The sequence below is a fragment of the Panulirus ornatus genome, chromosome 19, assembly GCF_036320965.1.
Source record: "Panulirus ornatus isolate Po-2019 chromosome 19, ASM3632096v1, whole genome shotgun sequence".
Lineage (NCBI taxonomy): Eukaryota > Metazoa > Arthropoda > Malacostraca > Decapoda > Palinuridae > Panulirus > Panulirus ornatus.
In genome coordinates this window covers 47,968,565-47,993,971 of record NC_092242.1, presented here as the reverse complement: position 1 = coordinate 47,993,971, position 25,407 = coordinate 47,968,565, and the positions used below count along the sequence as shown (strand labels likewise).

The following is a 25,407-nucleotide window of genomic DNA, read 5'->3' as shown; positions in this document are numbered from 1 at the left end:
TATATCAGGGGAGAATAGATCCTATGGTTCATGTTATATACCAGGGAAGAGTACATACTGAGATTAATGCTATATACTATGGGAGAATGAATTCTATGGTTCACTGTATATACCATCAAAGAAGATGTCCATAGGTTTATGATATATAAGAGGGGAGAATGCGTTCTTAAGTTCGTGCCATTTAAGAGGGGGGAGAGCGTGTACTTAGCTTCATGCTAGGTAAGACGGGAAATTGCGTCGTTAAGTTCATGCTATATAAGACGGGAGAATGCTTCCTTAGGTTCATGTTATATAAGACGGGAGAATGCTTCCTTAGGTTCATGTTATATAAGACGGGAGAATGCTTCCTTAGGTTCATGTTATATAAGAGGGAGAATGCTTCCTTAGGTTCATGTTATATAAGAGGGAGAATGCTTCCTTAGGTTCATGTTATATAAGAGGGAGAATGCTTCCTTAGGTTCATGTTATATAAGAGGGGAGAATGCTTCCTTAGGTTCATGTTATATAAGAGGGAAGAATGCGTCCTTAGGTTCATGCTATATAAGAGGGAGAATGCTTCCTTACATTCATGCTATATGAGAGGGAAGAATGCGTCCTTAGGTTCATACAATATAAGAGGGGAAAATGGATCTTATCGTTCAGGTTATACAGCAAGTGGGAGTGGTATAACATTCTATACAACCCACCAAGAGATACTATACATGAAGGAAGAGTGGATCTTATGATGCATACTACATGATAATAGTGAGTAGATCTTACTCATAATGCTCCCTCGAACATAAAAGTAGATCCTATTGTCCATACTACACATCAGGGGAAGGTGGATCCTCTGTTACATACTAATCACCATGGAAGGGTGTAGGAGACGCTGTGCTTCGTCATACACATCTGAAGAATGTGGAACCCATCCACCACATGAAGCACACCAGGGAAGGGTGGACCCTATATTCCACACCACACTCTATGCTCTAACACACACATACACAAACACAAAGAACCCTCTCTTTAATGAAGGGAAAACAGCCACCTTTCCCCCGTGCTTCCGTTTATGAAGGCAATACAGCCTTCCCCCCCTCTGTGAAGTCATCTTTTCGTCCATAAAGTAAAGGCAGCCCCCCCCCCCCCCCCCCACCCCCACGTTCATGAAGGGAACACAATAGCCCATCCGTGAAGGAAACACAGGAAACACAGAGCTTCCCTCCAGTCAGTGAAAAAAGTACAGACGCCTCCCTCAACGAGTGCAACACAGCCCCCTCCAGTCCATGAACGGAGCACAACACCCCGTTCATGAATGGAGCATGGAACCTTTGAGCCGTCCATGAGGAGAGTACACAACCTTCTCTCATCAGTAACGGTAGCACAGGACTTTCCCGGTCAAGAAGGAATCACAATCTCCTCTCATTAATAGAGAGAACAGAGCTTCACCTCCAGCTCAAGAAAGGAGAAGCACTCCCTCTCATCAGTGGAGGAAACAGAACCTCCTCTCATCAGTGGGGAAAACAGAACCTCTGCCATCAGCGAGAGGAACTGAGTCCCCTCACGTCACTCTGTTCCCCTCACATCAATGGAGGGAACACAACCCCCTCCAGTTAGTGGAGGGAACACAGCTCCCTCCGCAATCAAGACATCCTCAGCGAAGACTTGCCGGTGAGGGCCCCGTCGAGGACTGGCCGCGCCATAATTACAGCGAGTTTAAGTCGTGTTACGCGTCACTGGTGGACACTCAAGCCAACTTCCACGTACAGCCAATGGACCGGCCGAGATCGCCGCCATGAATTCAAAATCGCTTCCAATCATGGACGTCTTGTGCCCCGTTGGCAGGGGAAGGGCCAACGGTTAGGGAACTCCTGGCGTTCTGGGGGAAAGGAGATTCGAGGAGGATAACAGGGTATGGGGAGACTGAGAGGGGGTGCTAAAGGAGGAGGGGACAGAGTAGGTGGAGGTTGCCATTCCTCGAAGCGTTTTTGACATTCATCTTACAGACCATTGTCTGGTAACTTTGTGCCTTTGGTGATCGTCCAAGTGGGCGATTTCAGCGAAAAACTTCGTGTTACGGTACCTCACGTGTGAGTAACCACGTCTGAGGTAATCTTAAGCTCGTCAAGATATAGCCTACGTCAGGTGGACAGTTCAGGCTGGGTCCACACATCAGTTCTGTTTTAGGTTTTGAAATCAAAGATCAGCTGTCAGACCCTCCGCCACGACAAAAATCACAGCCCAAATCTACTTTGGGGAAATGCAGTATTGGAAATTCATTTTGTGTTACTCATTTCGTTAATTTTCATATCGCAGATTTATCTTTGATTACTCCATGTGTTTCATCTGGCAAAAAAAAAAAAAAAGATCACAATCGGTAAAGATGAACGAAGGCTACAAAGCGAGAACAGTTCACTGGACGCTGGCTAGAACACTGGACGCCCGGCATGGTATCCCACTGGGCTGGATCAGTGTGTACAGCTCGGGGCAACACCAGCTCCCCGACACTTGTTCCGGGTTGGAAATATGTGAAGTTCGTCACAAGACAGTATGATACATATCGACAAACCACAGGACGTTGTGCGGTATCGTGGCATAATACTGATTATCTTAACATTGCTTTCATAAATACCTATGTATCTACAATATCTCTCGTACTTCCTCACAGACCTATGTATAACGTCAAACAACTTACTTGGTTTTCGAAGGTCTGGGAGTTGTGAGAGAGGGAGGGTGTTGGAGAGGAGAGAATTATGAGAGGTGCTGGAGACCATCTTGCTGCCACTGTCGGAGGAAGAAGAACGGTAGTGAAGCTTTTTGCTTCCCCCATGGTGGTGGTCCTTCACGCTAGTGCTAGTGGAGGAGTGCTCGCCGTCCACCTCCATGTCACCGTTGTTGAGAGGCGACACTCCTGGCTGTGGCGACGGATGGTGGTTCTGCAGGGACCCTTGGTCCCTTCCTCCTCCGCCAAGCCGTTGGTGTACGTCTCTGCAGTAGAAGAACAACACCGGTTACAACACCAGTTACCTTGATATGTTGGATTACCCACTGATGGGTGAAATAACGAGAACAATGCAATGAATCTAAGGCGAATGATCAAGATACAGTGAGACAAGTGAGCATCTAAGCAGGAAGATTATGGATTGAGCATATGATATTCATCCGTGGAAAAATACAGCCAAAGTCTTGCCAATCTAAAGTCAGAATTCTAAACTATAAAGTCTCGTGCAAAATTGCTGTTCCCTCCATAGTGAGGCAGCATAAAGAACAAACTAACAACACGCTTGATTTGCATACATCCACCCTCTAGCTGACATATATAATGTACTAAAACCAGAGCTTACTGCCCTTAGCATGATATGCCTTTGTTCAGGCCATTAACAGCACGTTTCCCCCCGTATATCATATCTATCCAATTTATCCTATCCCATTCAAGTCTCTCTTCCGCCTAAACGTTCAGCCTTCGATACCTTAGCTAAAGTCCTTCCATCTTCTTAGTCATCCTCTCTACTTGCTCCCTTCACTTCTGAAAGTAGATCCTCTTATTCAGTCTGTCTTCGATCATCCTCTCCATATGTACAAATTATTCATCCACACTTTGGACAGCTCTCCTATCACAGGGCGTTTACTACCACATATCCGTCTTGCATAGTCATACCAAACATGATCACTCTGCCTCAAAATATATGCTGTCTTAAGAAATTTAATTTTCAACCCGTCTACTCAGCTCCTTTCTTTTGCATACATCAACTTCAGGAATATTCTACCTTTAGATATACCCATCTTTGCCCTACTACAAACGCTCCTAAGATTACCCCGCCCCACCTGCTCCACCGCCTTGTATCTTACCTCTGCCCACAAGCTTTCAAACACTGCCAAGTCCACTTCCAGGAACCTAAAGCATTCCACTTTCTCTACGTCTTCCCCATTTAAACTCATATTCAACTCATGGCGTCCTACCCTCCTGTTGCACCTCATTTCTTTACTTTTGTTTATATTTACAGTAAACTTCTTCATTTCACTTATTTTCCCATATTCTAACGCAAGTTGTTTCTGGAGTTTCTGTCTTGCATCTGCCACCGAAACTGTGAGGTCTATAAACAGCAATTTACCTACATACCATGCCCTCCCATATTCTGTACATATACTGTATTATAATATAATGCACTTTCGCACCTCACTCTAAGGACCTTGCATTAACCTTTTTTATCATCCCCATCATGAGTTGCGTCTATCTGTCAATGTATGACAGGTGCCCGTCAGACACCCTTGACTAAGACCCACCTTCACCTGGAACCACCTTCATACAGTTCACACTGAACACCAGGGTCACACACCCTCTACCACACCTGAAGCCATAGTGCTCTTCCCCGGTCTGATGGTCTGTGTCTGTCATCACCCTCTAGGTCGCCACTCTCCCATATACTCAACAAACATTCAAGTGTGTGCTTTGAGATTCATTTTTGTTCCCCTTCTCTCTTGCACCTTAACTCGGGCCATCAACCAACCAACACACACACACACACGCACACACACACACACACACACACACACACACACACACACACACACACACACACATATATTCTTTTTATATGTATTCACCATTTCCCTCGTTAGCGAGGTAGCGTGAAGGACAGATGACTGAGCCTTAGAGGAAAATCCTCATTTGGCCCCTTTCTTTGTTCCTCCCTTGAAAAGTGAAACAGGAGGGAAGGATTTCCAGCCCCCACTCCCAGCCCTTTAAGTCGTCTTCTATGACACGCAGGGAATACATGGGAAGTATCCCTTCTTCCCTGTCCCCAGGGATCTTTGAACGTGTGCGGATATAATCAAAAAGAGAAGAGAGGAGAGATAGTTCGTATGTTTGAGGAAGAAACCTAGATGTTCTGGCTCTGGGTGAAACAAAACTCAAGGACAAGAAGGACTGATGGTTTGGAAACGTCTTAGGTGTAAACTCAAGGGCTGGTGAGAGGAAAAGAGATAAGGAAGAAGTAGCACTACCTCTAAAGTAGGAGCTGTAGGAGTGTGTGATAGAGTGTAAGGAAATAGATTCTAGATTGATGTAAGTAAAACTGAAAATGGGTGGTGAAGGATGGGTGAATGTTGGTGCTCATGCACCTGGCCATAAGAAAAAAGATCATGAGAGGCAAGTGTTTCGGGAGCAGCTGAGTGAGTGCCAGGAGTTTTGATTACAAGACCGGGTATTAGTGACGAGTGATTTAAATGCAAAGGTAAGTAATGTGGTAGTTGAGGATATAATTGGTGTACATGTGGTGTTCAGTGTTATGAATAGAAATGATGAAGAGCTTCTGGAGTTGTGTGCTGAAAAAAGACTTAATTGGGAATACCTGGTTTAAAAAGATATACACATGCATACATATGTGATTAGGAGAGATTATATATCAATTATATATCAATTGGTAGGCGCTTAGAATGTACAAAGAGGATGTAAGTGTGCAAAGAGGGGAAGCTGGTGGGATTTTGATCACTATATGATGAAAGCGAGAGTGAAGATTTGTAGAGATCTTACAAAAATAGGAACCAATGTCACGGAGAAGTGGTGAGAGTAAGTGAGCTTGGAAAGGAGACTTGGGTGAAAAAATGCCAGGAGAGATTCAGTTTCGAAAAGCAAAGGTAAGTGTACATGATACAAGCGGAGTGGGTGAGAAATGGGGAAGTATTTAGGGAAGTAGTGATGGCTTGTGCAAGAGACGCATGTGGCATGAGGAAGGTGGGAGGTGGAGACTAAAGAGTATAGTGAGTGGTGAGATGAAGAAATAAAGTTGTTATTGAGAGAGAAAAGAAACGTTTAGGCGGTACTTACAGGGAAAGAATGCGAATGATTGTAAGAAAAAAGACGAAAGTATAGAGGTTGAAAAAGAGGGCAAATAAGAGTTAGGGATACAGAGTAACATTAAACTATAGGGAGAATGAAAAGGTGTTTTGGAAGTAGATATACAACGCTCGAAAGACAAGAGAGCAAAAGGAACTATCGGTGGAGGGGGGAAAGAGGGAAGTGATAACAGGTAGTGATGAAGTGGAGAAAAGGCGAATATATATATATATACATATATATATATATATATATATATATATATATATATATATATATATATATATATATATATATATATATATATATATACATATATATATATATATATATATATATATATATATATATATATATATATATATATATATATATATATATATATATATATATATATTTTATTTTTTTTATTATACTTTGTCGCTGTCTCCCGCGCCTGCGAGGTAGCGCAAGGAAACAGACGAAAGAAATGGCCCAACCCCCCCATACACATGTATATACATACATCCACACACGCAAATATACATACCTACACAGCTTTCCATGGTTTACCCCAGAAGTTTCACATGCCTTGATTCAATCCACTGACAGCACGTCAACCCCGGTATACCACATCGCTCCAATTCACTCTATTCCTTGCCCTCCTTTCACCCTCCTGCATGTTCAGGCCCCGATCACACAAAATCTTTTTCACTCCATCTTTCCACCTCCAATTTGGTCTCCCTCTTCTCCTCGTTCCCTCCACCTCCGACACATATATCCTCTTGGTCAATCTTTCCTCACTCATTCTCTCCATGTGCCCAAACCACTTCAAAACACCCTCTTCTGCTCTTTCAACCACGCTCTTTTTATTTCCACACATCTCTCTTACCCTTACGTTACTCACTCGATCAAACCACCTCACACCACACATTGTCCTCAAACATCTCATTTCCAGGACATCCATCCTCCTGCGCACAACTCTATCCATAGCCCACGCCTCGCAACCATACAACATTGTTGGAACCACTATTCCTTCAAACATACCCATTTTTGCTTTCCGAGATAATGTTCTCGACTTCCACACATTCTTCAAGGCTCCCAGAATTTTCGCCCCCTCCCCCACCCTATGATCCACTTCCACTTCCATGGTTCCATCCGCTGCCAGATCCACTCCCAGATATCTAAAACACTTCACTTCCTCCAGTTTTTCTCCATATATATATATATATATATATATATATATATATTTTTTTTTTTTTTTTTTTATACTTTGTCGCTGTCTCCCGCGTTTGCGAGGTAGCGCAAGGAAACAGACGAAAGAAATGGCCCAACCCCCCCCCCCATACACATGTACATACACACTTCCACACACGCAAATATACATACCTACACAGCTTTCCATGGTTTACCCCAGACGCTTCACATGCCTTGATTCACTCCACTGACAGCACGTCAACCCCTGTATACCACATCGCTCCAATTCACTCTATTCCTTGCCCTCCTTTCACCCTCCTGCATGTTCAGGCCCCGATCACACAAAATCTTTTTCACTCCATCTTTCCACCTCCAATTTGGTCTCCCTCTTCTCGTTCCCTCCACCTCCGACACATATATCCTCTTGGTCAATCTTTCCTCACTCATTCTCTCCATGTGCCCAAACCATTTCAAAACACCCTCTTCTGCTCTCTCAACCACGCTCTTTTTATTTCCACACATCTCTCTTACCCTTACGTTACTTACTCGATCAAACCACCTCACACCACACATTGTCCTCAAACATCTCATTTCCAGCACATCCATCCTCCTGCGCACAACTCTATCCATAGCCCACGCCTCGCAACCATACAACATTGTTGGAACCACTATTCCTTCAAACATACCCATTTTTGCTTTCCGAGATAATGTTCTCGACTTCCACACATTTTTCAAGGCTCCCAAAATTTTTGCCCCCTCCCCCACCCTATGATCCACTTCCGCTTCCATGGTTCCATCCGCTGACAGATCCACTCCCAGATATCTAAAACACTTCACTTCCTCCAGTTTTTCTCCATTCAAACTCACCTCCCAATTGACTTGACCCTCAACCCTACTGTACCTAATAACCTTGCTCTTATTCACATTTACTCTTAACTTTCTTCTTCCACACACTTTACCAAACTCAGTCACCAGCTTCTGCAGTTTCTCACATGAATCAGCCACCAGCGCTGTATCATCAGCGAACAACAACTGACTCACTTCCCAAGCTCTCTCATCCCCAACAGACTTCATACTTGCCCCTCTTTCCAGGACTCTTGCATTTACCTCCCTAACAACCCCATCCATAAACAAATTAAACAACCATGGAGACATCACACACCCCTGCCGCAAACCTACATTCACTGAGAACCAATCACTTTCCTCTCTTCCTACACGTACACATGCCTTACATCCTCGATAAAAACTTTTCACTGCTTCTAACAACTTGCCTCCTACACCATATATTCTTAATACCTTCCACAGAGCATCTCTATCAACTCTATCATATGCCTTCTCCAGATCCATAAATGCTACATACAAATCCATTTGCTTTTCTAAGTATTTCTCACATACATTCTTCAAAGCAAACACCTGATCCACACATCATCTACCACTTCTGAAACCGCACTGCTCTTCCCCAATCTGATGCTCTGTACATGCCTTCACCCTCTCAATCAATACCCTCCCATATAATTTACCAGGAATACTCAACAAACTTATACCTCTGTAATTTGAGCACTCACTCTTATCCCCTTTGCCTTTGTACAATGGCACTATGCACGCATTCCGCCAATCCTCAGGCACCTCGCCATGAGTCATACATACATTAAATAACCTTACCAACCAGTCAACAATACAGTCACCCCCTTTTTTAATAAATTCCACTGCAATACCATCCAAACCTGCTGCTTTGCCGGCTTTCATCTTCCGCAAAGCTTTTACTACCTCTTCTCTGTTTACCAAATCATTTTCCCTAACCCTCTCACTTTGCACACCACCTCGACCAAAACACCCTACATATATATATATATATATATATATATATATATATATATATATATATATATATATATATATATATATATATATATATATATATATATGTATATATATATATATATATATATATATATATATACTTATATATATATATATATATATATATATATATATATATATATATATATATATATATATATATATATATATATATATATATATATATATATATATATTATATATATTATATATATTCTTCCACCTCCCCCACCCTATGATCCACTTCCGCTTCCATGGTTCCATCCGCTGCCAGATCCACTCCCAGATATCTAAAACACTTCACTTCCTCCAGTTTTTCTCCATTCCAACTCACCTCCCAATTGACTTGACTCTCAACCCTACTGTACCTAATAACCTTGCTCTTATTCACATTTACTCTTAACTTTCTTCTTCCACACACTTTACCAAACTCAGTCACCAGCTTCTGCAGTTTCTCACATGAATCAGCCACAAGCGCTGTATCATCAGCGAACAACAACTGACTCACTTCCCAAGCTTTCTCATCCCCAACAGACTTCATACTTGCCCCTCTTTCCAAAACTCTTGCATTTACCTCCCTAACAACCCCATCCATAAACAAATTAAACAACCATGGAGACATCACACACCCCTGCCGCAAACCTACATTCACTGAGAACCAATCACTTTCCTCTCTTCCTACACGTACACATGCCTTACATCCTCGATAAAAACTTTTCACTGCTTCTAACAACTTTCCTCCCACACCATATATTCTTAATACCTTCGACAGAGCATCTCTATCAACTCTATCATATGCCTTCTCCAGATCCATAAATGCTACATACAAATCCATTTGCTTTTCTAAGTATTTCTCACATACATTCTTCAAAGCAAACACCTGATCCACACATCCTCTACCACTTCTGAAACCACACTGCTCTTCCCCAATCTGATGCTCTGTATATGCCTTCACCCTCTCAATCAATACCCTCCCATATAATTTACCAGGAATACTCAACAAACTTATACCTCTGTAATTTGAGCACTCACTCTTATCCCCTTTGCCTTTGTACAATGGCACTATGCACGCATTCCGCCAATCCTCAGGCACCTCACCATGAGTCATACATACATTAAATAACCTTACCAACAGGTCAACAATACAGTCACCCCCTTTTTTAATAAATTCCACTGCAATACCATCCAAACCTGCTGCCTTGCCGGCTTTCATCTTCCGCAAAGCTTTCACTACCTCTTCTCTGTTTACCAAATCATTTTCCCTAACCCTCTCACTTTGCACACCACCTCGACCAAAACACCCTATATCTGCCACTCTATCATCAAACACATTGAACAAACCTTCAAAATACTCACTCCATCTCCTTCTCACATCACCACTACTTGTTATCACCTCCCCATTTGCGCCCTTCACTGAAGTTCCCATTTGCTCCCTTGTCTTACGCACTTTATTTACCTCCTTCCAGAACATCTTTTTATTCTCCCTAAAATTTAATGATACTCTCTCACCCCAACTCTCATTTACCCTTTTTTTCACCTCTTGCACCTTTCTCTTGACCTCCTGTCTCTTTCTTTTATACATCTCCCACTCAATTGCATTTTCTCCCTGCAAAAATCGTCCAAATGCCTCTCTCTTCTCTTTCACTAATACTCTTACTTCTTCATCCCACCACTCACTACCCTTTCTAATCAACCCACCTCCCACTCTTCTCATGCCACAAGCATCTTTTGCGCAATCCATCACTGATTCCCTAAATACATCCCATTCCACCCCCACTCCGCTTGCTTCCATTGTTCTCACCTTTTTCCATTCTGTACTCAGAGTCTCCTGGTACTTCCTCACACAGGTCTCCTTCTCAAGCTCACTTACTCTCACCACCCTCTTCACCCCAACATTCACTCTTCTTTTCTGAAAATCCATACAAATCTTCACCTTAGCCTCCACAAGATAATGATCAGACATCCCTCCAGTTGCACCTCTCAGCACATTAACATCCAAAAGTCTCTCTTTCGCACGCCTGTCAATTAACACGTAATCCAATAACGCTCTCTGGCCATCTCTCCTACTTACATAAGTATACTTATGTATATCTCGCTTTTTAAACCAGGTATTCCCAATCATCAGTCCTTTTTCAGCACATAAATCTACAAGCTCTTCACCATTTCCATTTACAACAATGAACACCACATGTATACCAATTATTCCCTCAACTGCCACATTACTCACCTTTGCATTCAAATCACCCATCACTATAACCCGGTCTCGTGCATCAAAACCACTAACACACTCATTCAGCTGCTCCCAAAACACTTGCCTCTCTTGATCTTTCTTCTCATGCCCAGGTGCATATGCACCAATAATCACCCACCTCTCTCCATCAACTTTCAGTTTTACCCATATTAATCGAGAATTTACTTTCTTACACTCTATCACATACTCCCACAACTCCTGTTTCAGGAGTATTGCTACTCCTTCCCTTGCTCTTGTCCTCTCACTAACCCCTGACTTTACTCCCCAGACATTCCCAAACCACTCTTCCCCTTTACCCTTGAGCTTCGTTTCACTCAGAGCCAAAACATCCAGGTTCCTTTCCTCAAACATACTACCTATCTCTCCTTTTTTTACATCTTGGTTACATCCACACACATTTAGGCACCCCACTCTGAGCCTTCGAGGAGGATGAGCATTCCCCGCGTGACTCCTTCTTCTGTTTCCCATTTTAGAAAGTTAATACAAGGAGGGGAGGATTTCTGGCCCCCCGCTCCCGTCCCCTCTAGTCGCTTTCTACGACACGCGAGGAATACGTGGGAAGTATTCTTTCACCCCTATCCCTAGGGATAATATACATATATATATACATATACACATACACACACATACACATACATACGCACATATACACACACACACACATACATATATATACATATGAAAAATGTAAGAAACAATTTAGAGAACTGAAACTTCTAGCTTGAAAAGAATGAAAAAATGAATGTCACATAATGGTTCAACCTCTGGCTATGGAAAAAAGGAAATGTATAATTCATTTACACAAACGTCAATAGCAGTTCTCATCAATTTAACCACTGTATCAATAAGCTTCAATGTCTAAGCTACATTTTTTCCAATTTCACTATTTTCCTTCACATTTTCAATTGTGTCTGAAGGTTCTACTTCAAGAGTGATTGTTTTTTTCCACTAATAAGTGCTATAAAATGGCTTCTTTGTGTAACAGCTCTGCAGATTATTATACTATATCGAACCAACATTCACAAGTTTGTTGCTGATCACCACTGCTGCATTTCAACAGTATGCTTAAATCTTTCCAGCATGCTCTCCATCCTCTCCCGCAGTTGATTCGGGTGTGGCTGATGCGCCCCTCCAGTGCCTGACTGGGAAGGGTGTGGGCCATGATGTACAGGTGGAGGATATATATATATATATATATATATATATATATATATATATATATATATATATATCATTTATTTATTTTATTTAGCTTTGTAGCTGTCTCCCGCGTTAGCGAGGTAGCGCAAGGAAACAGACGAAATATATAAATATATATATATATATATATATATATATATATATATATATATATATATATATATATATATATATATATATATATATATATATATATATATATATATATATATATATATATATATATATATATATATATATATATATATATATAAACATATATATATATATATACATATATATATATATATATATATATATATATATATATATATATATATATATATATATATATATATATATATATATATATATATATATATATATATATATATATATAAACATATATATATATATATACATATATATATATATATATATATATATATATATATATATATATATATATATATATATATATATATATATATATATATTTTTTTTTTTTTTTTTTTTTCTTTTTTTTTGCTTTGTCGCTGTCTCCGCGTTCGCGAGGTAGCGCAAGGAAACAGACGAAAGAAATGGCCCAACCCACCCCCATACACATGTATATACATACGTCCACACACGCAAATATACATACCTACACAGCTTTCCATGGTTTACCCCAGACGCTTCACATGCCTTGATTCAATCCACTGACAGCACGTCAACCCCGGTATACCACATCGCTCCAATTCACTCTATTCCTTGCCCTCCTTTCACCCTCCTGCATGTTCAGGCCCCGATCACACAAAATCTTTTTCACTCCATCTTTCCACCTCCAATTTGGTCTCCCTCTTCTCCTCGTTCCCTCCACCTCCGACACATATATCCTCTTGGTCAATCTTTCCTCACTCATTCTCTCCATGTGCCCAAACCATTTCAAAACACCCTTTTCTGCTCTCTCAACCACGCTCTTATTTCCACACATCTCTTTTACCCTTACGTTACTTACTCGATCAAACCACCTCACACCACACATTGTCCTCAAACATCTCATTTCCAGCCCATCCATCCTCCTGCGCACAACTCTATCCATAGCCCACGCCTCGCAACCATACAACATTGTTGGAACCACTATTCCTTCAAACATACCCATTTTTGCTTTCCGAGATAATGTTCTCGACTTCCACACATTCTTCAAGGCTCTCAGAATTTTCGCCCCCTCCCCCACCCTATGATCGACTTCCGCTTCCATGGTTCCATCCGCTGACAGATCCACTCCCAGATATCTAAAATACTTAACTTCCTCCAGTTTTTCTCCATTCAAACTCACCTCCCAATTGACTTGACCCTCAATCCTACTGTACCTAATAACCTTGCTCTTATTCACATTTACTCTTAACTTTCTTCTTTCACACACTTTACCAAACTCAGTCACCAGCTTCTGCAGTTTCTCACATGAATCAGCCACCAGCGCTGTATCATCAGCGAACAGCAACTGACTCACTTCCCAAGCTCTCTCATCCCCAACAGACTTCATACTTGCCACTCTTTCCAAAACTCTTGCATTCACATCCCTAACAACCCCATCCATAAACAAATTAAGCAACCATGGAGACATCACACACCCCTGCCGCAAACCTTAATCCCTTATCCCCTGGGGATAGGGGATTAAGACTACTTCCCACGTATTCCTCACGTGTCGTAGAAGGCGACTAAAGGGGACGGGAGCGGGAGGCCAGAAACCCTCTCCTCCTTGTATTTCAACTTTTTAAAAGGGGAAACAGAAGAAGGAGTCACGCGAGGAGTGCTCATCCTCCTCGAAGGCTCAGATTGGGGTGTCTAAATTTGTGTGGATGTACCCAAGATGAGAAAAAGGGAGAGATAGGTAGTATGTTTGAGGAAAGGAACCTGGATGTTTTGGCTCTGAGTGAAACGAGGCTAAAGGGTAAAGGGCAAGAGTGGTTTGGGAATGTCTTGGGGGTAAAGTCAGGGGTTAGTGAGAGGATAAGAGCAAGGGAAGGAGTGGCACTACTCCTGAAACAGGAGTTGTGGGAGTATGTGATAGAATGTAAGAAAGTAAATTCTCGATTAATATGGATAAAACTGAAAGTTGATGGAGAGAGATCGGTGATTATTGGTGCATATGCAACCTGGGCATGAGAAGAAAGATCATGAGAAGCAAGTGTTTTGGGAGCAGCTGAATGAGTGTGTTAGTGGTTTTGATGCACGAGACCGGGTTATAGTGATGGGTGATTTGAATGCAAAGGTGAGTAATGTGGCAGTTGAGGGAATAATTGGTATACATGGAGTGTTCATTGTTGTAAATGGAAATGGTGAAGAGCTTGTAGATTTATGTGCTGAAAAAGGAATGGTGATTGGGAATACCTGGTTTAAAAAGCGAGATATACATAAGTATACGTATGTAAGTAGGAGAGATGGCCAGAGAGCGTTATTGGATTACGTGTTAATTGACAGGCGTGCGAAAGAGAGACTTTTGGATGTTAATGTGCTGAGAGGTGCAACTGGAGGGATGTCTGATCATTATCTTGTGGAGGCTAAGGTGAAGATTTGTATGGGTTTTCAGAAAAGAAGAGTGAATGTTGGGGTGAAGAGGGTGGTGAGAGTACGTGAGCTTGGGAAGGAGACTTGTGTGAGGAAGTACCAGGAGAGACTGAGTACAGAATGGAAAAAGGTGAGAACAATGTAAGTAAGGGGAGTGGGGGAGGAATGGGATGTATTTAGGGAATCAGTGATGGAGTGCGCAAAAGATGCTTGTGGCATGAGAAGAGTGGGAGGTGGGTTAATTAGAAAGGGTAGTGAGTGGTGGGATGAAGAAGTAAGATTATTAGTGAAAGAGAAGAGAGAGGCATTTGGACGATTTTTGCAGGGAAAAAATGCAATTGAGTGGGAGATGTATAAAAGAAAGAGACAGGAGGTCAAGAGAAAGGTGCAAGAGGTGAAAAAGAGGGCAAATGAGAGTTGGGGTGAGAGAGTATCATTAAATTTTAGGGAGAATAAAAAGATGTTCTGGAAGGAGGTAAATAAAGTGCGTAAGACAAGGGAGCAAATGGGAACTTCATTGAAGGGCGCAAATGGGGATTTGATAACAAGTAGTGGTGATGTGAGAAAGAGATGGAGTGAGTATTTTGAAGGTTTGTTGAATGTGTTTGATGATAGAGTGGCAGATATAGGGTGTTTTGGTCGAGGTGGTGTGGAAAGTGAGAAGGTTAGGGAAAATGATTTGGTAAACAGAGAAGAGGTAGTAAAAGCTTTGCGGAAGATGAAAGCCGGCAAGGCAGTAAGTTTGAATGGTATTGCAGTGGAATTTATTAAAAAAGGGGGTGACTGTATTATTGACTGGTTGGTAAGGTTATTTAATGTATGTATGACTCATGGTGAGGTGCCTGAGGATTGGCGGAATGCGTGCATAGTGCCATTGTACAAAGGCAAAGGGGATAAGAGTGAGTGCTCAAATTACAGAGGTATAAGTTTGTTGAGTATTCCTGGTAAATTGTATGAGAGGGTATTGATTGAGAGGGTGAAGGCATGTACAGAGCATCAGATTGGGGAATAGCAGTGTGGTTTCAGTAGAGGATTTGTGAATCAGGTGTTTGCTTTGAAGAATGTATGTGAGAAATACTTGGAAAAGCAAATGGATTTGTATGTAGCATTTCTGGATCTGGAGAAGGCATATGATAGAGTTGACAGAGATGCTCTGTGGAAGGTATTAAGAATATATGGTGTGGGAGGCAAGTTGTTAGAAGCAGTGAAAAGTTTTTATCGAGGATGTAAGGCATGTGTACGTGTAGGAAGAGAGGAAAGTGATTGGTTCTCAGTGAATGTAGGTTTGCGGCAGGGGTGTGTGATGTCTCCATGGTTGTTTAATTTGTTTATGGATGGGGTTGTTAGGGAGGTGAATGCAAGAGTTTTGGAAAGAGGGGCAAGAATTAAGTCTGTTGGGGATGAGAGAACTTGGGAAGTGAGTCAGTTGTTGTTCGCTGATGATACAGCGCTGGTGGCTGATTCATGTGAGAAACTGCAGAAGCTGGTGACTGAGTTTGGTAAAGTGTGTGAAAGAAGAAAGTTAAGAGTAAATGTGAATAAGAGCAAGGTTATTAGGTACAGTAGGGTTGAGGGTCAAGTCAATTGGGAGGTAAGTTTGAATGGAGAAAAACTGGAGGAAGTAAAGCGTTTTAGATATCTGGGAGTGGATCTGGCAGCGGATGGAACCATGGAAGCGGAAGTGGATCATAGGGTGTGGGAGGGGGCGAAAATTCTGGGAGCCTTGAAGAATGTGTGGAAGTCGAGAACATTATCTCGGAAAGCAAAAATGGGTATGTTTGAAGGAACAGTTGTTCCAACAATGTTGTATGGTTGCGAGGCGTGGGCTATGGACAGAGTTGTGCGCAGGAGGATGGATGTGCTGGAAGTGAGATGTTTGAGGACAATGTGTGGCGTGAGGTGGTTTGATCGAGTAAGTAACGTAAGGGTAAGAGAGATATGTGGAAATAAAAAGAGCGTGGTTGAGAGAGCAGAAGAGGGTTTTTTGAAATGGTTTGGGCACACGGAGAGAATGAGTGAGGAAAGATTGACCAAGAGGATATATGTGTCGGAGGTGGAGGGAACGAGAAGTGGGAGACCAGATTGGAGGTGGAAAGATGGAGTGAAAAAGAGTTTGAGTGATCGGGGCCTGAACATGCAGGAGGGTGAAAGGAGGGCAAGGAATAGAGTGAATTGGATCGATGTGGTATACCGGGGTTGACGTGGTGTCAGTGGATTGAATCAGGGCATGTGAAGCGTCTGTGGTAAACCATGGAAAGCTGTGTAGGTATGTATATTTGCGTGTGTGGACGTATGTATATACATGTGTATGGAAGTGGGTTGGGCCATTTCTTTCGTCTGTTTCCTTGCGCTATCTCGCAAACGCGGGAGACAGCGACAAAGCAAGATAAATAAATAAATATAATATATATATATATATATATATATATATATATATATATATATATATATATATATATATATTTATATATATATATATTTGTATATATATATTTGTATATATATATATATATATATATATATATATATATATATATATATATATATATATATATATATTATATATATATATATATATATATATATATATATATATATATAAGTGTGTGTGTGTGTATGTGTATGGGAGCAGATGTAGTTACGGCGCTAAATGGGAAACAGTAGTCAGTTATATAGAAAATAAAGATGTTTATGTAAGTGACTTATGGTGGAAGAGAAACACAGAATGAAGCAGCAGGAGTATATTCTCTTTACGTATGAGCGACATACCTTCCTCAGAAAGAATGATACAACATTATTACACATGTTATACACTCCCACGTGCATCATCTCGTCCGCTACCTGGGGGATACGTCCTCCTGACTAGCCGTTTATCTTGCTCCCCGCCCTCTTCACCGCATGAACCATCAATGACCCGGCGATATTGGTTAGATTCACTAACCCTTTTTAAGGTTAGATGTGTGTTCGTAGGCGATGTAAGTAGCTTCGATCGTCGACCATATTCTTTTTCATGTTGTTTATGGAAGAAATTTCAGCATCTTGCCATTTGATCATTGTTCATGGATATCAGTGTGTAACACTTACAAGTTTGAAATGCGGAGGCTTCTCATGTTATTTTATCATCATAAAATCTTGTTCCCATTCCTCTTGAAGTTCCACCGTGTATACATATATATATATATATATATATATATATATATATATATATATTTACCTCCTTCCAGAACATCTTTTTATTTTCCCTAAAATTTACTGATAGTCTCTCACCCCAACTCTCATTTGCCCTTTTTTTCACCTCTTGCACCTTTCTCTTGACCTCCTGTCTCTTTCTTTTATACTTCTCCCACTCAATTGCATTTTTTCCCTGCAAAAATCGCTGGTGGCTGATTCATGTGAGAAACTGCAGAAGCTGGTGACTGAGTTTGGTAAAGTGTGTGGAAGAAGAAAGTTGAGAGTAAATGTGAATAAGAGCAAGGTTATTAGGTACAGTAGGGGTGAGGGTCAAGTCAATTGGGAGGTGAGTTTGAATGGAGAAAAACTGGAGGAAGTGAAGTGTTTTAGATATCTGGGAGTGGATCTGTCAGCGGATGGAACCATGGAAGCGGAAGTGGATCATAGGGTGGGGGAGGGGGCGAAAATTTTGGGAGCCTTGAAAAATGTGTGGAAGTCGAGAACACTATCTCGGAAAGCAAAAATGGGTATGTTTGAGGGAATAGTGGTTCCAACAATGTTGTATGGTTGCGAGGCGTGGGCTATGGATAGAGATGTGCGCAGGAGGATGGATGTGCTGGAAATGAGATGTTTGAGGACAATGTGTGGTGTGAGGTGGTTTGATCGAGTAAGTAACGTAAGGGTAAGAGAGATGTGTGGAAATAAAAAGAGCGTGGTTGAGAGAGCAGAAGAGGGTGTTTTGAAATGGTTTGGGCACATGGAGAGAATGAGTGAGGAGAGATTGACCAAGAGGATATATGTGTCGGAGGTGGAGGGAACGAGGAGAAGAGGGAGACCAAATTGGAGGTGGAAAGATGGAGTGAAAAAGATTTTGTGTGATCGGGGCCTGAACATGCAGGAGGGTGAAAGGAGGGCAAGAAATAGAGTGAATTGGAGTCATGTGGTATACAGGGGTTGACGTGCTGTCAGTGGATTGAAGCAAGGCATGTGAAGCGTCTGGGGTAAACCATGGAAAGCTGTGTAGGTATGTATATTTGCGTGTGTGGACGTGTGTATGTACATGTGTATGGGGGGGGGGGGTTGGGCCATTTCTTTCGTCTGTTTCCTTGCGCTACCTCGCAAACGCGGGAGACAGCGAGAAAGTATAAAAAAAAAAAAAAAAAATATATACATATATATATATATATATATATATATATATATATATATATATTTACATATATATATATATATATATATATATATATATATATATATATATATATATATATATATATATATATATATATATATATATATATATATATATATATATATATATTTACATATATATATATATATATATATATATATATATATATATATATATATATATATATATATATATATATATATATATATATATATATATATATATATATATATATATATTTAGCGAGGTAGCGCAAGGAAACAGACGAAAGAATGACCCAACCCACTCACATATACATGTATATACATGCACGTCCACACACGCACATATACGTGCCTATACATTTCAGCGTATACATATATATATATATAAATATATATATATATATATATATATATATATATATATATATATATATATATATATATATATATATATATATATATATATATATATATATATATATATATATATACAGACGTATACATATATACACATGTACATAATTCATACTTGCTGCCTTTAGTCATTCTCGTCGCCACCCTCGCCACACATGACACCCCCCTCCCCCCGCGCGCGCGTAAGGTAGCGCTAGGAATAGACAACAAAGGCCACATTCATTCACACTCAGGCAATAGCTGTCATGTGTAATGCACCGAAACCAGAGCTCCACATCCAGGCCCCAAAAAAGTCATGGTTTACCCCATACGCTTCATATGCCCTGGTTCAATTCATTGACAGCACGTCGACCTCGGTATACCACATCATTCCAATTCACTCTATTCCTTTCACGCCTTTCACCATCCTGCATGTTCAGGCACCGATCGCTCAAAATCTTTCGCACTCCATCCTTCCACCTCCAATTTGGTCTCCCACTTCTCCTCGTTCCCTCCACTTCTGACACATATCCTGTTTGTCAATCTTTCCTCACTCATTCTCTTCATATGACCAAACCATTTCAATACACCCTCTTCTGCTCTCTCAACCACACTCTTTTTATTACCACGCATCTCTCTTATCTTTTCATTACTTACTTGATCAAACCACCTCACACCACATATTGTCCCCCAACATCTTATTTCCAACACATCCACCCTCCTCCGCACTCCCCTATCTAGAGCCCAAGCCTCGCAACCATATAATATTGTTAGAAGAACTATTCCTTCAAACATACCCAATTTTGCTTTCCAAGATAATGTTCTCGACTTCCACACATTCTTAAACGCTCCTAGAACCTTCGCCCCCACTCCCCACCCTGTGACTCACTTCCGTTTCCATTGTTCCTTCCGTTGCTAAGTCCATTCCCAGAGATCTAAAGCACTTCACTTCCTCCAGTTTTTCCCCATTCAAACTTAACTTCCAATTGATTTGTCCCTCAATCCTACTGTACCTAGTAACCTTGATCTTATTCACATTTACTCTCAGCTTCCTTCTTTCCGTCACCAGCTTCTGCAGTTTCTCACATGAATCAGCCACCAGCGCTGTATCATCAGCAAACAACAACTGACTCACTTCCCAAGCCCCCTCATCCACAACAGACTGGATACTTGCCCCTCTCTCGAAAACTCTTGCATTCACCTCCCTAACAACCCCATCCATAAACAAATCAAACAACCATGGAGACATCACGCACCCGTGCAGCAAAACCAACATTCACTGGGAACCAATCACTTTTCTGTCTTCCTACTCGTACAAATGCCTTACATCCTCGATAAAAACTTTTCACTGCTGCTAGCAACTTGACTCCCACACCATATATTCCTAATATCTTCCACAAAGCATCTCTGTTAAGTCTATCATATGCCTTCTCCAGATCCATAAATGCTACATACAAATCCTTTTGTTTTTCTAAGCATTTCTTACATACAATTTTCAAAGCAAACACCTGATCCACACATCCTTTACCACTCCTGAAAGCACACTGCGCTTCCCCAATCTGATGCTCTGTACATGCCTTCACCCTCTCAATCAACACCCTCCCATATAAATTCCCAGGAATACTCAACAAACTTATACCTCTGTAATTTGAACACCACCTTTATCCCCTTAGCCTCTGTACAATGGCACTATGCATGCATTGCGCCAATCCTTAGGCACTTCACCATGAGACATACATACATTGAATATCCTCACCAGCCAATCAACAATACAGTCACCCCCTTTTTTAATAAATTCTACCGCAATACCATCCAAGCCCACTGCCTTGCCGGCTTTCATCTTCCGCAAAGCTTTCACTGTTGACCAAACCAATCTCCCTGACCTTCGCACTTTGCACTCCACCTCGACCAAAACAGCCTATATCTACCACCCTATCATCTAACACATTCAACAAACCTTCAAAATACTCACTTCATCTCCTTCTCACATCACCACTACTTGTTATTACATCCCCATTAGCCCCCTTCTCCGATGTTCCCATTTGTTCTCGTCTTACGCAATTCATTTACCTCCTTACAAAATATCTTTTTAGTCTCCCTGAAATTTAATGACACTCTCACACCCCAACTCTCATTTGCCCTCTTTTTCACCCCTGTACCTTTCTCTTGATCTCTTGCCTCTTTCTTTTATAAATCTCCCAGTCATTTGCACTATTTCCCTGCAAAAATCGTCAAAATGCTTCTCTCTTCTCTCACAAATAATCTTACTTCTTCATCCCACCACTCACTACTCTTTCTAATCTGTCCACTTCCCACGCTTCTCATGTCACAAGTATCTTTTGCACAAGCCATCACTGCTTCCCAAAATACATCCCATTCCTCCCCCATTCCCCTTATGTCCTTCGGTCTTACCTTTTTCCATTTGCACTCAGTCTCTCCTGGTACTTCCTCTCACAAGTGTCCTTCCCAAGCTCATTTACTCTCACTACTCTCTTCACCCCAACATCCTCTCTTCTTTTTGAAAACCTCTACAAATCTTCACCTTCGCCTCTACAAGATGATGATCAGACAACTCTCCAGCTGCACCTCTCAGCACATTGATATCCAAAAGCCTCTCTTTCAAGCGCCTATCAATTAAAACGTAATCCAATAACGCTCTGTGGCCATCTCTCCTACTTATATACGTATACTTATGTATATCTCTCTTTTTAAACTGGGTATGCCCAGTCACCAGTCCTTTTTTAGGACACAAATCTACAAGCTCTTCACCATTTCCGTTTAAAACACTGAACACTCCATGTATACCAATTATTCCCTCAATTGCCATATTACTCACCTTTGCATTCAAATCACCCATCACTATAACCCGGTCTCGTGCATCAAAGCTGCTAACACATACACACACACAGACACACACATATAGACATACACACACACACACACACACACACACGCATACACACACACAGACACACACACACACACACACACACACACACACACACACACACACACACACACACACATTTATATATATATATATATATATATATATATATATATATATATATATATATATATATATATATATATATATATATATATATATATATGTATATATATATATATATATATATATATATATATATATATATATATATATATATATATATATATGAAAATCATGAGTGTGTGTGGTGTACGGTGTCTTGAGTTGATGCTTTCTAAATTGGGAGTCTTTGACTGTTCAAGGTGTATAGGTAATATAAGTTGGATTCGTGTTTGTCGTTAAAAGAGTGATTGAAGACTTGTGTGGAGACGCAGACATTGCGGTCTCTGTAAACCATTGTTCCCTGTACTGAGCTGCGGTATTCTTGTTGTTGCTACCGTTGTGTCAGGGCGTTGGTAAGTGATTGTGCGGTTGTCTCCATGTGAAAGTACCTTTATGTTTGCTGGAGATGATGGGTGGTCGCGTCGGAAGATACTGAAGAGTGATGGAGAAAGAAATTCTCCTTATGAACCCCATTTTAGGGTTTAAGTATATTAAAACTGAGTCCATTGTAAGTGAGTCTGTCTTGGTGTTCGGTTATGAAATTCCCCAACCACTTTTTGTCATTATTGTGAAGGGTGGTGTCTGTCATCTTGTGTTCGAGTGACAGTATCAAACATCTAGTTGATGTTACTTGCCACGCTTACTGTGCAGGATGGGGGCTGTGGTTGGTTGAAGCCTTCTAGGATATGTTGTGTGAGATCAGCATGTAGTTTGGTGGGGTAGTAGTTGGGTCTGAAGATATATTGTGTGCTGAGACTGGGATATTTAGTTCGATTTTGTTGTCCATCAGTTTTTCAGAGTTTGGATAGGAGGGCATATGTTGGCAAATTTTCAAGTATAAGAAACTTTGTTGGATAGCCAAGAGTGGTTGAATATACTGTATGTGCTGGGTTGCAATTGGACCAAAATGTTTTTTGTGAAAGTGTAGCAGGAGAGTTCTTTAAGGATTTAATTGCACTGCATGTATCACTGGAAATGAAGTGAGGGTTCGATGTTTTTTTTTTCTGAATGGATCTTGTGTAGATTTTTTTATGCTTTTATGGATGACGTTGGGTTATGGCTAAATATATATATATATATATATATATATATATATATATATATATATATATATATATATATATATATATATATATATATATATATATTTTTTTTTTTTTCTTTTTTTTTTTTCTTTGTCGCTGTCTCCCGCGTTTGCGAGGTAGCGCAAGGAAACAGACGAAAGAAATGGCCCAACCCACCCCCATACACATGTATATACATACGTCCACACACGCAAATACACGTACCTACACAGCTTTCCATGGTTTACCCCAGACGCTTCACATACCTTGATTCAATCCACTGACAGCACGTCAACCCCGGTATACCACATCGCTTCAATTCACTCTATTCCTTGCCCTCCTTTCACCCTCCTGCATGTTCAGGCCCCGATCACACAAAATCTTTTTCACTCCATCTTTCCACCTCCAATTTGGTCTCCCTCTTCTCCTCGTTCCCTCCACCTCAGACACATATATTCTCTTGGTCAATCTTTCCTCACTCATTCTCTCCATGTGCCCGAACCATTTCAAAACACCCTCTTCTGCTCTCTCAACCACGCTCTTTTTATTTCCACACATCTCTCTTACCCTTACGTTACTTACTCGATCAAACCACCTCACACCACACATTGTCCTCAAACATCTCATTTCCAGCACATCTATCCTCCTGCGCACAACTCTATCCATAGCCCACGCCTCGCAACCATACAACATTGTTGGAACCACTATTCCTTCAAACATACCCATTTTTGCTTTCCGAGATAATGTTCTCGACTTCCACACATTCTTCAAGGCTCCCAGAATTTTCGCCCCCTTCCCCACCCTATGATCCACTTCCGCTTCCATGGTTCCATCCGCTGCCAGATCCACTCCCAGATATCTAAAACATTTCACTTCCTCCAGTTTTTCTCCATTCAAACTCACCTCCCAATTGACTTGACCCTCAACCCTACTGTACCTAATAACCTTGCTCTTATTCACATTTACTCTTAACTTTCTTCTTTCACACACTTTACCAAACTCAGTCACCAGCTTCTGCAGTTTCTCACATGAATCAGCCACCAGCGCTGTATCATCAGCGAACAACAACTGACTCACTTCCCAAGCTCTCTCATCCCCAACAGACTTCATACTTGCCCCTCTTTCCAAAACTCTTGCATTCACCTCCCTAACCACCCCATCCATAAACAAATTAAACAACCATGGAGACATCACACACCCCTGCCGCAAACCTACATTCACTGAGAACCAATCACTTTCCTCTCTTCCTACACTTACACATGCCTTACATCCTCGATAAAAACTTTTCACTGCTTCTAACAACTTGCCTCCCACACCATATATTCTTAATACCTTCCACAGAGCATCTCTATCAACTCTATCATATGCCTTCTCCAGATCCCTAAATGCTACATACAAATCCATTGTATATATATATATATATATATATATATATATCATATTGAGAATATATGGTGTGGGAGGCAAGTTGTTAGAAGCAGTGAAACGTTTTTATCGAGGATGTAAGGCATGTGTACGTGTAGGAGGAGAGGAAAGTGATTGGTTCTCAGTGAATGTAGGTTTGCGGCAGGGTGTGTGATGCCTCCATGGTTGTTTAATTTGTTTATAGATGGGGTTGTTAGGGAGGTGAATGCAAGAGTTTTGGAAAGAGGCGCAAAAATGAAGTCTGTTGTGGATGAGAGAGCTTGGGAAGTGAGTCAGTTGTTGTTCGCTGATGATACAG

The 25,407-nt window shown here is 41.0% G+C and overlaps 1 long non-coding RNA gene across 1 annotated transcript in view; it reads right to left on the bottom strand.

Moving 5' to 3' along the window:
* Positions 1–2,928: 2,928 nt before the first annotated feature.
* LOC139755285 (uncharacterized) overlaps positions 2,929–25,407 on the bottom strand; it is a 531,556-nt gene continuing 509,077 nt past the window's right edge. Inside the window, exon 3 of the long non-coding RNA XR_011714064.1 lies at positions 2,929–2,964. This is a non-coding gene — a long non-coding RNA (uncharacterized lncRNA). The remainder of the gene's footprint in view (positions 2,965–25,407) is intronic.